This window comes from Lolium perenne, chromosome 3, assembly GCF_019359855.2.
Source record: "Lolium perenne isolate Kyuss_39 chromosome 3, Kyuss_2.0, whole genome shotgun sequence".
NCBI lineage: Eukaryota > Viridiplantae > Streptophyta > Magnoliopsida > Poales > Poaceae > Lolium > Lolium perenne.
The window spans coordinates 130,910,849-130,928,217 of NC_067246.2; the positions used below are offsets into that span (position 1 = coordinate 130,910,849).

The 17,369-nt window shown below is 45.6% G+C and overlaps 1 pseudogene; it reads right to left on the reverse strand.

Annotated features, from left to right (window-relative positions):
- Positions 1-8,809: 8,809 nt before the first annotated feature.
- Positions 8,810-9,731, reverse strand: LOC127339624 (ABC transporter G family member 48-like; annotated as a pseudogene).
- Positions 9,732-17,369: the final 7,638 nt, after the last annotated feature.

A 17,369-nucleotide genomic window follows, 5' to 3' on the forward strand; every position in this document is an offset into this window, starting at 1 on the left:
TAAATTATGATACAAAATAGTGATGCAAAATGAACGTATCACAGATCGACAAGGGAACGTACCACTCCTGATCGGTATGATCCTTGTCTAAATGTCATGATTGTGGACAACAATGATGAGGATCCTACGACGTATGAAGAAGCGATGGTGAGCCCAGATCCCAACAAATGGCAAGAAGCCATGAAATCCGAAATGGGATCCATGTATGATAACAAAGTGTGGACTTTGGTAGACTTACCTGATATCCGCAAGGCTGTCGAGAATAAATGGATCTTCAAGAGAAAAATAGATGCTGATGGTAATATTACTGTCTATAAAGCTTGACTTGTCGCAAAGGGTTTCCGACAAATTCAAGGTGTTGACTACGATGAGACTTTCTCACCTGTAGCGAAGCTAAAGTCTGTGAGGATTTTGTTAGCAATAGCTGCATTTTTCGATTATGAAATTTGGCAGATGGATGTCAAAACGACATTCCTTAATGGAGACATTGAGGAAGAGTTGTATATGGTACAACCCAAAGGTTTTGTCGATCCTAACAATGCTGACAAGGTGTGCAAACTTCAGCGTTCAATTTATGGACTGAAGCAAGCATCCAGGAGTTGGAACCGACGCTTTGATAAGGTGATCAAAGACTTCGGGTTTATACAGTGTCATGGAGAGGCCTGTATTTACAAGAAAGTGAGTGGGAGCTCTGTAGCATTCCTGATATTATATGTAGATGACATATTATTGATTGGGAATGATATAGAACTATTAAGAAGTGTAAAAGGTTATTTGAATAAGTGCTTTTCAATGAAAGACATTGGTGAAGCAGCGTACATTTTAGGCATCAAGATTTATAGAGATAGATCAAGACGTCTAATAGGGCTTTCACAGAGTACATACCTGGACAAGATTCTAAAGAAGTTTAGAATGGATGAAAGTAAGAAAGGATTCTTACCTATGTTGCCAGGTAAGGTCTTGAGTAAGACTCAAGGTCCGGCTACGGCAGAAGAAAGAGAGAGGTTGAATTAGATCCCCTATGCCTCGGCAGTAGGCTCTATCATGTATGTCATGCTGTGTACTAGACTGGATATAGCACATGCTGTTAGTTTGACTAGCAGATATCAAAGTGATCCAGGAATGGAACACTGGACAGCGGTCAAGAATATCCTGAAGTACTTGAAAAGAACTAAGGATATGTTTCTTTGTTATGGAGGTGACCAAGAGCTCGTTGTAACCAGTTACACCGATGCAAGTTGGAACACTGATCCTGATGACTCTAAGTCTCAATCTGGGTACGTGTTTATATTGAATGGTGCTGCAGTAAGCTGGTGCAGCTCGAAGCAGTGCACGGTGGCGAAGTCTTCAACATAATCGGAATACATAGCGGCTTCAGAGGCTTCATCAGAAGCGGTATGGATGAAGAGGTTCATTGTTGAGCTTGGTGTGCTTCCTAGTGCATTGGACCCACTAGTCATCTATTGTGACAACATGGGTGCCATCGCCAATGCACAAGAACCAAGGTCACACAAGAAGCTGAAGCATATCAAGCTGCGTTTTCATTCGATTCGTGAGTACATCGAAGATGGAGAAGTAAAGATTTGCAAAGTACACACCGATCTGAATGTGGCAGATCTGTTGTCTAAAGCTCTCCCTAGGGCAAAGCATGACCAACACCAGAATGCCATGGGTGTTAGGTACCTTACAATGTAATCTAGATTATTGACTCTAGTGCAAGTGGGAGACTGTTGGAGATATGCCCAAGAGGCAATAATAAAATGATTATTAAATATCTTTGTGTTTATGATAAATGTTTATATAGCATGCTATAATTGTATTAACCGAAACATTGATACATGTGTGTTATGTAAACAACAAGGAGTCCCTAGTAAGCCTCTTATATAACTAGCTTGTTGATTAATAGATGATCATAGTTTCATGATCATGAACATTGGATGTTATTAATAACAAGGTTATGTCATTATGTGAATGATGTAATGGACACACCCAATTAAGCGTAGCATAAGATCACGTCATTAAGTTCATTTGCTATAAGCTTTCGATACATAGTTACCTAGTCCTTTCGACCATGAGATCATGTAAATCACTTATGCCGGAAGGTTACTTTGATTACATCAAACACCGCTGCGTAAATGGGTGGTTATAAAGGTGGGATTAAGTATCCGGAAAGTATGAGTTGAGACATATGGATCAACAGTGGGATTTGTCCATCCCGATGACGAATAGATATACTCTGGGCCCTCTCAGTGGAATATCGTCTAATTAGCTTGCAAGCATATGAAAGGTTCATAAGAGACCACATACCATGGTACGAGTAAAGAGTACTTGTCATGAGACGAGGTTGAACGAGGTATAGAGATACCGATGATCAAACCTCGGACAAGTAAAATATCGCGTGACAAAGGGAATCGGTATCGTATGTAAATGGTTCATTCGATCACTAAGTCATCGTTGAATATGTGGGAGCCATTATGGATCTCCAGATCCCGCTATTGGTTATTGGTCGGAGAGAGGTCTCAACCATGTCTGCATAGTTCACGAACCGTAGGGTGACACACTTAAGGTTTGATGTCGTTTAAGTAGATATGGAATATGGAATGGAGTTCGAAGTTTTGTTCGGAGTCTCGGATGGGATCCAGGACATCACGAGGAGCTCCGGAATGGTCCGGAGAATAAGATTCATATATAGGAAGTCATTTTATAAGTTTGAAAATGATCCGGTGCATTCATGGAAGGTTCTAGAAGGTTCTAGAAAAGTCCGGAAGAAATCACTATGGAAGGTGGAGTCTCGGAGGGACTCCACTAGCATGGCCGGCCAACCCTAAGGGGGAGGAGTCCCAGGTGGACTCCACCTAAGGTGGCCGGCCACCCCCCTCAAGGAAAGGTGGGAGTCCCACCTTGAGTAGGACTCCCTCCTTGAGTAGGTTTCCCACCATATGGGAAGTTTTGGGTTGGGGTCTTATTCGAAGACTTGTAGTCCAACACTTGGGGCTTCCACCTATATAATGAGGAGCCAAGGGGAGGGGCCGGCCACACCAAAGCCTCCTAGGCCGCAGCCCCCAAGTGGTCGGCGCCCTAGACCCCCTCTCTCCCCAAACCCTAGCGCCCCTCCTCCACATATCTCTCCCGCAGTGCATAGGCGAAGCCCTGCCGGAGATCTCCACCACCACCGTCACCACGCTGTCGTGCTGCCGGGATTCCGAGGAGGATCTACTACTTCCGCTGCCCGCTGGAACGGGGAGAAGGACGTCGTCTTCATCAACACCGAACGTGCGACCGAGTACGGAGGTGCTGCCCGATTGTGGCACCGTCAAGATCTTCTACGCGCTTTTGAAAGCGGCAAGTGATCATCTTCTGCAACAACGAGATCTAATCTCGTAGGCTTTGAAAATCTTCAAGGGTTAGTCTCGTGATCCCCTCGTTGCTACCATCTTCTAGATTGCATCTTGGCTTGGTTTTCGTTCTCGCGGTAGGAAATTTTTTGTTTTCTATGCTACGAATCCCTACAACCACAACGAGGAGGCCAAGGAAGATAGCGACGACTACGTCGCGTGCATTTTCCAGGAATGGTAGTTGGCCATGGCGAAGGGCCGAAAGTTCGAGTACCCGGACAACATGACGGAAGACGAGATCGCGAGGCTCGGCGTCCTCGTCTTGGAGGTGGACCGACCAGTGCATCCGCTGCTGCCCCGGTACGCCACCGGCATCATGCCGTCGGGCCTCACGGAGGAAGAGGCCCTACGACGGACGCTCCAGGACTCGGCGACGCCACCAGTTCAGTCGCCGCCTCCACCTCCGCCGTACAACCCGTGGGGGGCTCACCTCCACCACCCGCGTGGGCTGCTCAACCTCCTTCGCTGGAGTGGGCTGCTGCACCTCCACCACCGGCCTGGGCTGCTCCACCTCCACCACCACCACCGTCCCGGGCTGCTCCACCTCCACCACCGTCGGCGGCACCGGCGTATGTTCCACCGCTTCCCAACTGGTCGTGGGCGGTACCGGAGCTCGACGTGATCAATAGTGATGACGAGAACAAGTAGGCGCTTCTTAGGGTTTTTATTTTCCTTTCTTTTACTATGTAAATTATGTTTTTATGTTCAAAAAATGCAAAAATCGAAAAAATGTGTTGTGCCGCTGGAGCCACTCCCGACGCAAATGAACGGACGATCGATTTCGACCATTTGAGCCAACACAAACGGACCCGCGGGAACATTTTCGGCATCCGAATGCGTTGCCCCGTTGGGATGCCCTAACAATCTGTTGGAGGAGGAGTATGCTAGGATGAGGAGGAGGAGAACCGGAGGATGTGGACTTGACAAATCGCACACTTTTCTCATTATACTAGTCAAAGGAGTACTCCTTCCGAGAACCCTGTATTTATTCTTCCGACTGCGCCTAGAGCTAGCCCTAGACCAGCTCTTGCCACTGGCTCCAAGTAACCGGAATGGAACGCTGACCAAATAAATAATCAACGGAGATCCTCCAAGCCAAAATATAGTGTATATAAGATTTGTTTAACCTCCGGCCATGGAAGAAATTGTTCGACGATTTTCCTCTTTGATTCGTCTCCCCCTCGCCTACCAAGCTTCAAGATGATCACGGTTTACTTTGACCAGCCCCGGCCATGCCAACATGGGCCGTCAATTCATATTCATGCCAAGCGATCGTACGGTCCAGATCCGAAATAGTACGTGTGGAAGAATGGAGCGCACAGCACGTACACACAGATTGATTCATTTGATTGGTCTCCTCCTAGCGTAGTACAGGACTACCAAGCTTCTAGATGATGGCCGTATAGGTTGACCACCCCGTTAATTAACTCGGATTTGTTAATTTATTATCACCTACTGCTAGTCCAGTACGAATAACACGCGTGCGCTGGCTGCTGCACACCACATGCATGCTGGCGGCGCCAGGATTCAAGGGATGTGTATTCATTTCAATCATGGGTATTTATGTTGCCAAAATTCTTGTTATTTTTGCTAAAATAATCTCAGCTTTTACCTAGATTTTTGTTGTTTTGTCAAAATCATGGGTATTCATGTGCATGAATACACCTGGCGTGCGCCGCCCCATGCTCCTCCACAGAACGCCTTATATACTGTATATACTACCTCTGTCCATAAATAGATGCCAAAAGTTTGTCTAAATTTGAATGAATCTAGTCACGATTTAGTGTATAGATACATCCGAATTTAAATAAATCTTTGGCATCTATTTATGGACAGAGGGAGTACAATATGTATATACGTACGATCGTCGTGATCCATACAGTAAGCATGTATGGACTACAACTAGGAGACAGAAGTTGGCATGACTTGGGAAAAGAGAGGATATGATCTTCCCTCTCCCTTATGATATTTCTATTTGAATCTGATTTTGTCTTTCATGTGCCTAGGGTAGTAAGCACATACGTACGTCTGGTCGTAGCTCAAAAAAAAAAAAAATGTTGCTCTAAGCACATACGTCAGCAACCGCCACCCTGAATTGGCTAATTAACTAATGCATGACGCCAGCAGAATTGACGTGGTTACCTGCAAACGGATCTAAAATGACGGAACTGCTAACGAGCAACCTGCTACTCCATCAGCATCGATTTCTTAATTAGCTGAGGATCTACCACTCCCGATTTCATTTAAATAAATAAAAACAGAATACGTACATGAGTAGCACCACATCAACCGTACCGCCGCGCCGTAGGGAAGCAAAGTGCCAGGCTATATATGTACGTCGCATTTTGGGGAGCATATTCGTGGCTCCAACAAAGCAAACTCTATTTTGATCTCTGCATTTGTTTGTTTTTTTCTCTCGCCTCGTTCTTTAAATCGAACGTTGTAAATTTAACTAATTTTATTGAGGAAATTGTCTATATCAACAATAGAAAATGGGTAAAAAATATAAATCATGATTAATCTAATGTTGTTGATTTGATAATCTAGATGTTGTTACGGAGTATTTTAATCTACACATTTACCCATCGTTTGTTGTTTGCACTACATTTTGGCAAGAAGAAAGTACTACACATCTATAGGTACTACCTCTGTCAACTTTTTGATGTCGAAAGTTTTATCTAAATTACAATGTATCTAGACACTGTTTAGTGCATAGATACATCTAAACTTAGACGAACCTTTCGACATCACTTAATGGACGGTGACATAGACATTTCAGATGGGCTTGCCGAATAAGATACCCGAGAATAACTGAAGGTCCACGACCCGAAGTCTTTGAAACTCGGAAGCCCAATAAGTATTGATATGGAAAATAGATGTATTAGGAAGTCTTGATGTAATACAAGAAGGACTCCTGTAAACCTTCCGAACTTTGTAAACTTGTACGATACGAAAGCCTCGGCTGCCCCTCCTATATAAAGGGGAGCCGATGGAGAAAGAGAGGATCGAATCATTGTCAACACAAACCCTAATTTTTCATAGTCGTGCATCTTTTCGGCTGAAATCTTCGGGATCTACTTGGCCTCTACTTTTTTCGAAACCCTAGTCTATAACTTTCCGACACCACTTAATGGATGGAGGGAGTATGTTCTTTCAGAATATTTTAGTTTCGAATTGAGTTTTCTTTAAGCTAAGACGGCTACTAAAAAAATAGAAAGCCCAATATATACAATAAATGGCTAACGAAAACTGGCTCTAGCCCGCCAAAAGAACAACAAAATTCTTCAAACCAACACCCATGTTGATGTTTATTTTTTGAAAATCAACCCTGAAGACAAAAATATATCTTTTAAAGAGAACACCATCTATTTTTTTCCTATAAAATTTATGTTGGATGTAGATAGGCTGCAGTCCAGTAAGGCAGCCCATGTAGCTTACAATTCCTGAAATCTCAAAGCATATCACGTTGACAGCTTAGAAACAGTCTTGTGGGACAAAGTTTAGTCTCACATTGCTAGTTGGAAGGGAGTTTGAGTGGCTTATAAGGGATGCTCTTCTAGTTCTTCCAAGTGAGTGAGAAGAGAAGGATCCCTCGCGCACTCCTTCTCCTCCGCCGCCCGCCTCGCTGCGCATCTCACGGGCGTCGCGTCGCGTGACTCGAGTTCGAGTTCGAAACACCTTTTGTGAAAGCCTAAATTTTTTCTTGGTGCACCAACTAAGTTGGGTACGTGTTGACCATGCGTGTGTATGCTCGCCGCGTGTCCCTGGTTTCCTACGTGTGGCAACATGGTCGGTCGGCTCTCCTCCCAGGATAACAGATCTGGAGCATAACTCCATCTATATGTCTTTCTCTCTTTTGAGAAGTTCCTTCCACTGTGCTACTCTCTAGTTTTTCTCCATTTCGGCGACTGTGTGCACGGTTGTCCGGGAGAGCAGGCCTCCGAAACCCCGTTTGTTGAGATCCTGCACCTAGAGGTGGGCGATAAGGTTTTCGGGAAGCGTCTCGGTGCAACTGCTCGCTTTTGTGTTCTTGTTCGCCAGTTCGACTGCTTCCTCGACAATTTCGACTACACCATGGGTGAAATCAACGATGGTCATGGTGGTGCTACTGCTAGCTGCGACCTGCCCGATCGCCATGTACGTGTTTTTTCTCTCTTATCTTGCACTGCTACTTGTTCCATGTTCAGATCTGATACATGTGCTTAGTCTGATGTGTATGGTTAACTATGTTAGTGCATGTGTAATGTTGCTTTCGATAATTAAACTTACTCAAAAATTGCCTAATAATTGAACTGTTTATACATACCTCTCTAAAAGTTGATATTAATTATGGGGAGTGCTTTAGTAGTTTACAATTAATAGCGTCGCTGAGATGGAGTGATCGTGAGTCCCCGCCGTTGGGAGATGGTAGATAGGGAAGAAAGTGGAGAAAGGGACGACTATTGTTAATTGGGATGGATGGAGACGTCAGTTAAAGATGCCAACGGTCTCGAGCGTACTAGCGAGTTTTCGTATCCATCACCCCTTAAGCTGGGTCTGGTACAGTTGTCACTTTTTTCTTGTGATATACTATAAGCGGTAGATTAGGCAATTCTTGGCGCGGTACAACTATTGCAGGTCGGGCCATTTAAGCCTCTCATGATACACGCAATACCCTTTTATGTTCGGTGTGGAAGAACCCTCACGTCTTAAAAAGTCCTGCCTGCCCGTGGCTCAGGCATGCTTCCTCGCGAGACACCCCACACGAAAAGTTCTAAAAAACATCACTCAAGTATTCACATATTTTCTAAAAAAAACAAATTGTCAGGGTACATGTATATTAGTGCTCACATTTCTTTATAGGTAAATCGTGTGTGAGATATTAGCTATGGCTAACAAATTTCTTTGGTATTGGTTTATGGAAATATCTCACACATGTGGGAAACTATACTCGTGTGTAGCATTTTCCCGCCAAATTGCCTTCTGGGCCTCCTTTTAACGCGTGTAGCCTCTTCACTTCCTCCAGAATGCCACGTGTTGGCGATAAGATTGCTCCATAAGGCGGGGACTCGCGGTCGCCACAAGAGGTTCACGGATGGGCTCATTGGGGTGCTGGGTAGAAGAGCGGCGGTGGCAAGGGGTTACCCTACAAGCTCATGGGGGCGCCAGGAAGTACTGTGTTGGGGGGTATGCCGACGGCCGGACTGGCATCGTCTCCTCGCCATCAGTCGGTGCGAGGGAGATGGATGCGGAAGGGAGGGAGATGGATGGAGGCGCTGGTAGTGGAGGAAGAGAAGGCCGAACCAGGTGTGTATTTTATTTTATTTAAAGATGAGGTATTTATTTTATTTCATTTGAATATGCACCGGATCGGTATGCCACCAAATAGGTAAACCTCATTTACATAACATTACCACAGACTGTGGAATGCCTCTGAATCCTACTACTTGCAATATCCACACACACATACACACGCACTAAAATTGCTCCATAGCAGTTACAACAAAGAATGCGCACCTCCTGCCTAACGTTTCTGGAAGTTCAAGACCTTGATGGAATATCCGAACACGAAGAAGAAGAGGATGACAAAGGCAAAGTGGCCTAGCACAATGTAGCCAAGGAAATCGTGCTTTATTCCCAGAGAGTCGTCCAGATATTTCTACCGAAACAGAGACCCCACCGGGAACTGAAAGAGTACCGGTGCTGTCGCCAAACTGCGACGCAACGACGCCGTAGATGGTCCAGGACACAGGGTTGGCCCAGTAGTACCACCTCCACCAGACTGGTATTAACTGCAACAACAATCGTCAGTGACAACCATTGTCAATCAATTGATGAATTTGGACATACAGCATAGCTAATCGAAGGTCAATCTACTTACCGTTCTGGGGACGATGAACCCAGCAAACAGATTCCAAAGAGGCATCACAAAGGATATTAGTATGTTTGCGAGCATCGCGGATGGGGTCAGTGCCACCAACATCATGCCAAACAACCGTGAAGTAGTTGAAGCTTGAAATGACGAAGAACAAGAAGTAGAAGAACTTGTCAATCATCGAATAGATGACGAGTGTGTATAAAATCCCATGCAGGACGTTGTAGATGATCTCCACGCTTGTCTGCACAAACCACACAATTATGAGAATATGGATGGGTTTAGATTTGTTCATATCCAAAATATCACCAAGCCGCGGCCTTAAAACTACACATGCAAAATGTTTACCTGAGCTAATGCATAGGATAATGGAGAATACATGCCCGCCGCCTTTTCACGGTAGAAAACTGTTCTCTCAATTGCCACAACGGGTTGAACCGTGATGCAATTGGCAGCCCCAAGGAAGAAGACAACAGCATAAGTGGCTCCAAGTAGATTGAACAAATCTTGTTGTGACTCTCTGCCACACACAAAAATATAATAGATCCTCTATAAGAGCTAATGTAATCATCCACTGGTGGAAAAACAGGCTTCGGGTGAGCGCCATAAGTCGCGATGCTGCAGGATCCGCGACAAATGGTACCTTTAGTCGCGGTTCGGGAGGAGAACCGCGACCAAAGGCCTGGGCCCAGGGCGCTCGGTGGCCAGCCGGTGCACGTGGGGGGTCTTTAGTCGCGGTTGGCCAGGCCAACCGCGACTAAAGGTGCCCGAAGGCCTTTAGTCGCGGTTGGCCAGGCCAACCGGGACTAAAGCCCCTCCCCTATATATACCCATCCAGCAGCCAACACTTAGCCATTTGGTGCCATTCTCTTCACAAGCTCACAAGTGGGTGTTAGGTTTGCTTTTGGTTCCTCTTATGCACATAAGGTGTTTGATGAAATGCCCCAAGAGCATGAAACAAACATGATATGAAGTGTTGGAGCCACACTTGAGCTTTCTCATTTATTTTTTCCTCCTCGATCGCGGTTAGCAACTTGAACCTTTGATGTGTCGTTGATAAAATGTGCATGTGTGTGTAGTTCATTGTTTAATTTATATTGTTTGTAGCTAGTTAGTTTAACAAATGCATGATGGTTAATTATATATTTTATATTATAATAATGCAGATGAATCGACAATGGATGTACGGTAACCGACTCTCCGGCGAGTTCAGTGCGGGTTTGAAAGATTTCCTCGTAGTGGCTAATGCGAACAAGCAGGAGGGTTTTGTTATCTGTCCATGTGTTAAATGTAAGAATCAGAAGGGTTACTCTTCCTCAAGAGATGTTCACATGCACCTGCTTCGGCACGGTTTCATGCCAAGCTATAATTGTTGGACCAAGCATGGAGAAAGAGGGGTTATAATGGAAGAAGATGAAGAAGGGGATGATTTCATCGATGAAAGCTATCTTGCTCATTTCGGTGATACTTTCATGGAGGATGCTGAAGGTGAAGGGGAAGGTGAAGGGGAAGGTGAAGAAGAGGCACGTGATGATCCCGTTGATGATCTTGGTCGGACCATTGCTGATGCACGGAGACGTCGCGAAACTGAAAAAGAGAGGGAGAATTTGGATCGCATGTTAGAGGATCACAGAAGGCGCTGTACGGATGCGATGATGGTCTGAAAAAAGCTGGGCTGCACACTGGATTTGCCGAGATGGAAGGCACAGCAGGTGTAGCTGACTCGGCATTTGAAAACTTGCTGAAAATGTTGAAGAATATGTTTCCAAAGAATAACGAGTTGCCCGCCACTACGTACGAAGCAAAGAAGGTTGTCTCGCCCTCTAGGTTTAGAGGTTACGAAGATACATGCATGCATCAACGACTGCATCCTCTACCGCGGTGAATACGAGAATTTGAATGAATGCCCGGTATGCACTGCATTGCGTTATAAGATCAGAGGCGATGACCCTGGTGACGATGTTGAGGGCCAGAAACCCAGGAAGAGGGTTCCCGCCAAGGTGATGTGGTATGCTCCTATAATACCACGGTTGAAACGTCTGTTCAGGAACAAAGAGCATGCCAAGTTGTTGCGATGGCACAAAGAGGACCGTAAGTCGGACGGGGAGTTGAGACACCCCGCAGATGGAACGCAATGGAGAAAGATCGACAGAGAGTTCAAAGATTTTGCAGTTGACGCAAGGAACATAAGATTTGGTCTAAGTACGGATGGCATGAATCCTTTTGGCGAGCAGAGCTCCAGCCATAGTACCTAGCCCGTGACTCTATGCATCTACAACCTTCCTCCTTGGTTGTGCATGAAGCGGAAGTTCATTATGATGCCAGTGCTCATCCAAGGTCCGAAGCAACCCGGCAACGACATCGATGTGTACCTAAGGCCATTAGTTGATGAACTTTTACAGCTGTGGGGCAGACCTGGTGTCCGTGTGTGGGATGAGCACAAAGAAGAGGAATTTGACCTACGAGCGTTGCTTTTCGTAACCATCAACGATTGGCCTGCTCTTAGTAACCTTTCGGGACTGTCAAATAAGGGATACAATGCATGCACGCACCGCTTACATGAGACTGAAAGTGTACATTTGCCAAATTGTAAGAAGAACGTGTACCTTGGGCATCGTCGATTTCTTCCGAAAGGTCATCCAAGAAGAAAGAAAGGCAAGCATTACAACGGCAAGGCAGATCACCGGCCGAAGCTCGCGGAACACACCGGTGCTGAGGTATTTGATATGGTCAAGGGTTTGAAAGTCATCTTTGGAAAGGGTCTGGCGGACAATCAGTTCGAAGGGAGCCGACGGGCACGTAGCCATGTGGAAGAAGAAATCTATATTCGGGGAGCTAGAATATTGGAAAGTCCTAGAAGTCCGCTCGCAATCGACGTGATGCACGTTACGAAGAATATTTGCGTGAACATCCTAAGCTTCTTGGGCGTGTATGGGAAGTCAAATGATACAAAGGAAGCACGGCAGGACCAAGCAAAGTTTGAAAGACCCCGATGACCGGCATCCGGAACGGTTTCAAGGTCGTGCCAGCTACGCTACGACCAAAGAAGAGAAGGTCATCTTTTTTGAATGCCTCGAGCAGTATGAAGGTCCCGTCAGATTCTCGTCCAATATAAAGGGAATAATAAACATGGCGGAGAAAAAGTTCCAAAACCTGAAGTCTCACGACCGCCACGTGATTATGACGCAATTGCTTCCGATTGCTTTGAGGGGGCTCCTGCCGGAAAATGTTCGACTGCCCATTGTGAAGCTATGTGCATTCCTCAATGCAATCTCTCAGAAGGTAATCAATCCAGAAGTTCTACCACAGTTACAGAACGATGTGATCCAATGTCTTGTCAGTTTCGAGTTGGTGTTCCCGCCATCCTTCTTCAATATTATGACGCACCTCCTGGTTCACCTAGTCGATGAGATTTCCATTCTCGGTCCTGTATTTCTACACAATATGTTCCCCTTCGAGAGGTTCATGGGAGTATTAAAGAAATATGTTCGTAACCGTGCTAGGCCAGAAGGAAGCATCGCCAAGGGCTATGGAAATGAGGAGGTAATTGAGTTTTGTGTTGACTTTGTTCCTGACCTTAAGCCGATTGGTCTTCCTCAATCGCGGCACGAGGGGAGACTAAGTGGAAAAGGCACGATCGGAAGGAAATCAATGATATGTATGGACGGCCATTCTCTGACTGAAGCACACCACACAGTTCTGACCAATTCCAGCTTGGTTGCTCCGTACTTTGAGAAACACAAGAATATTTTACGCTCGGACAACCCTGGGAAGCCTGAATCCTGGATTAGGAAGGCCCACATGGAGACTTTCGGCAGTTGGTTGAGAAAACATTTAATGAGTGACAATAAGGTTGTAGATCAGCTTGTACATGTTGGCCAAGACACCATCTTCGACTATAACGACTTTCCAAGGGTACGAGATAAATGGGAATACATTTTACACGATCGCCCAAGATAAAAAGAGCACCAACCAAAACAGTGGTGTCCGCTTTGATGCAGCAACCGAGAATGGGCAAAAGGTCACATATTATGGTTACATAGAGGAGATATGGGAACTTGACTATGGACCCTCCTTTAGGGTCCCTTTGTTCCGGTGCAAATGGTTCAAGCTAACAGGAGGTGGGGTAAAGGTGGACCAGCAATACGGAATGACAATGGTGGATTTCAACAATCTTGGTTATCTTGACGAACCATTCGTCCTAGCGAAAGATGTCGCTCAGGTTTTCTATGTGAAGGACATGAGTAGCAAATCGAGGAAACGGAAAGATAAGAAAACGATCAGTACATCATGCGATGATCCAAAGCGCCACATTGTTCTTTCAGGGAAAAGAAACATCGTGGGAGTGGAGGACAAGACAGACATGTCAGAAGATTATAATATGTTTGCTGAAATTCCGCCCTTCAAAGTGAACACCGACCCAAGCATTAAGTTAAATGATGAGGATGCTCCATGGATACGGCACAATCGTAAGCAAGCAGGGACACAAGGGAAGAAATGATGTGTAATAATTTATTGTACCAAACTTTGTTGAATGAATCATGTGAATTATATTACCCGTGATGTGTTTGGTGTCCATTTTCGAATGATTCAATTGACTCGAGATAGCACCGATGATACATGAAATTTGGAGTGACTAAGTCATACTCCTGCATGCATACATGAAATTTGGAGTGACTAAGTCATACTCCTTCATACAGAAATTTGGAGTGACTAAGTCATACTCCCGCATACATGAAATTTGGAGTGATTTAGTCATACTCCTGCCTAGGCGTATAATATGCATACTCGTAGTCTTCATAGCCGCCGCCGTTGTCTTGGTAGTCGTCGCCTTCTAAGTTGCCGGCATCGTCGTCGCCGCTGTCGTCCGCTGTCGTCGGGCGGCGCTCGTGGCTCAAATCGAGGGTAGCGCAGCGGGGGATATCGCCGGCCGTGATGTAGTCCATGACGCTCTGCAGAGTCCGGCCGTACCACCATAGCCGACGGCCGGCCTCGTGGAAGTTTCCAGGAGGCAGACCGTCCTCCTCATACCTGGCGAGCGCCCTCTCACGCCGATTGATGAAGAAGGCGTCCCAAGTATGCTGGTTATCGGGATGCCCACGGGGATTCATCCGCTGCTCCGGCGTGAGGTCGAGGTAGTAGTGGGTCGTAAGGGCCGCCCGGCGCGCGGTACTCGAGGGACGGGAGGGACCGGCACGCCGCCGGCGCTTAGGCTCCGGCCGGCAGGACGCGGTAGCCCCGAGGGCAAGGGTAGTTCGAGGCGCAAAGCTCCTCCACCCGCCGGTAGGTTAGAGTGGGTGCGGTGGAAGCCATGAGAGAGTGATGAGAGATTGTAGAGATGTGATGGGCCAAGGCGGGCTACCTATATGTACCGACAAATGGCGGGAAAAATGGGAGCGGGAAGACAGACGCGGGAAGAAAGAGGCGGGGAGAAAGTGGCGGGAAGAAATTGGCGGAAAAAATTGGCGGGAAGAAAGAGGCCGAAAGAAATTGGCGGGAAACAATTGGCGGGAAGAAAGAGGCGGGAAGACAGGAAGAAATGGCGGGAAGACGAGGAGGGAAGAGGGGTCGGCGGAAAGAGGCGGGAAGAGGGGGTTTTAAAATTTTGAATTGAATTAGTTTTATTTTTCTGAATTTTTTGATATATTATTTGTATTTTAAGATTTTGAATTGAATTAGTTTTATTTTTATGAATTTTTTGATATATTATTTGTATTTTTAAGATTTTGAATTGAATTAGTTTTATTTTTATGAATTTTTTGATATATTATATGTATTTTAAACATTTTGAATTGAATTAGTTTTATTTTTCTTAGTTTTTTGATATATTATTTGTATTTTTAACATATTGAAATGAATTAGTTTTATTTGAATTAGTTTTATTTTTCTGAATTTATTGATATATTATTTGTATTTTTAACATTTTGAATTGAATTAGTTTTATTTTTCTGAATTTATTGATATATTATATGTATTTTTAAAATTTTGAATTGAATTAGTTTTATTTTTATGAATTTTTTGATATATTATATGTATTTTTAAAATTTTGAATTGAATTAGTTTTATTTTTATGAATTTTTTGATATATTATATGTATTTTTAATATTTTGAAATGAATTAGTTTTATTTTTCTTAATTTTTTGATATATAATTTGTATTTTTAATATTTTGAATTGAATTAGTTTTATTTTTCTGAATTTATTGATGTATTATTTGTATTTTTAAAATTTTGAATTGAATTAGTTTTATTTTTATGAATTTTTTGATATATTATATGTATTCTAAACATTTCTGAAATGAAATAATTTTGAAAAAAGGCCTTTAGTCGCGGTTGGCCTGGCCAACCGCGACTAAAGGTCCTCTCATGAGAACCGCAAATTGGGGCGAAAAAATCCTTTAGTCGCGGTTGGGGTCACCAACCGCGACTAGCAGTACTTTAGTCGCGGTTGGTGACCCCAACCGCGACTAAAGGTGGGTTGCTATAAATGCGCGCGGGCGCCGCGCGGCGCCACTTCTTCTTCTCCGCGCGCCCATCGTCTTCTCCGCACTCGAGGTGCTGCCCCGCTGACGCCGTCGCCCGCCTCCCGCCGCGCCTCGACGACCTCGCCGCCGCCCTCGCCTGCCGCGCCGAAGTCCGCCGCCGCCCAAAGGTAGCCGGCGCGCCCTCGCCTTCCGCGCGCGCGCCCTCGCTGCCGCGCCGTCGCCTCGCCGCGCCCTCGCTTTGCCGCGCGCCGGCGCGCCCTCGCTGTCGCGCGCGAAGACCGCCGCCGTAGCCTCGCCCGCCGCCGCCGTCGCCTGCTTTGCGCCGGTCTTGCCTTGGCCAGCTTGTGATTACTGAGAGAGAGAGAGGCCTTTTTTTGTTTTTTGTTTTTTGTTTTTTAGTAATTAAACACAAATCTTAACTAATAACAAAACAAAAACAAATATAAAAATAACTAAAACTTGATTTTAAAAAACTAAAAATTGACTTAAAAAGTTTGTCTAAAAAAACTAAAATTTGACTTTAAAAAAGTAAAATTTGACTTAAAAAAAACTCGCGCGCTCGCCCCGCGTGTATACGGAGGGGGCGCCGCGCGACCCTCTCGCGCGCTAGAGAGAAAGAGAGAGAAAGGAGGGACCGCCACCGCCACCGCCATTTCGCCACCGCCCTTTCGACACCGACCCCGCGTGTATACGGAGGGGGCGACGAGACGCCTTCGCCGCCCCCTCCGTATACGCGCGGGGTTTTTTTTTGTTTTTTTACGAGAGAGAGAAGGATCGGCACCGCCACCACCACCGCCACCACCACCACCACCGCCACCGCCACAAAATTTAGACTTAATGATCAAAATTTTAACTTAACAAAATTTTATTTGGGATCGAGAGGGGGCGGCGAGGGTTATGTGTCCTCGGCACCGCCACCGCCCTCTCGGTCACCGCCACACCGGTCTCTCGGTCACGCGGTCACTGCGTCCCCCTTTCGCCACCGCCACCGGTCTCTCGGTCACGCGGTCACTGCGTCCCCCCTTTCGCCACCACCACCGTTCTCTCGGTCACGCGGTCACTGCATGCGAGGCGAGGTCGATCGTCCGCATATACACATCTAATACACGCGTCCCCTCTCGCCTCCCTCGTCGCCCTCTCTCTTTATATGTAGAAGAGATGTGATAATGCTGGCATATACACAATTAATTTGTTTTGACTACATGTTTTCAGATCGACATATGGCGGACGATAGAGCTGACCCGATTCTGGACAACTATGATCCGGACGCTGAAGACCATATGTTCGGCATCATAAAAGGCGATATTCCATATGTGCCGACCGGAGAAGAAGAAGATGATATCTCTTCTTATCTGAACCTTGAGTGTGAAGATGAAGGGCGCCGTCGGCAAAGAGATGATGCCGAAGAAACGTCGATAAACGACGATCTTCAATTGGAAGTAGCAACCACCTCCGGCGCCGAGGTATATATATATATATACATATTGAGCGTCTGGTGATACAACTAACTGATTTGAATAAATGTGTGTGTACTAACACGCGCGACTCTCTTTCTTATTTTAGCCCTCGGCCGGATCGTCGAAAAATCGAGTACGTCGTCAAAGCGTGGCGCAACCAAGACGATGAAAGCAGGAGAA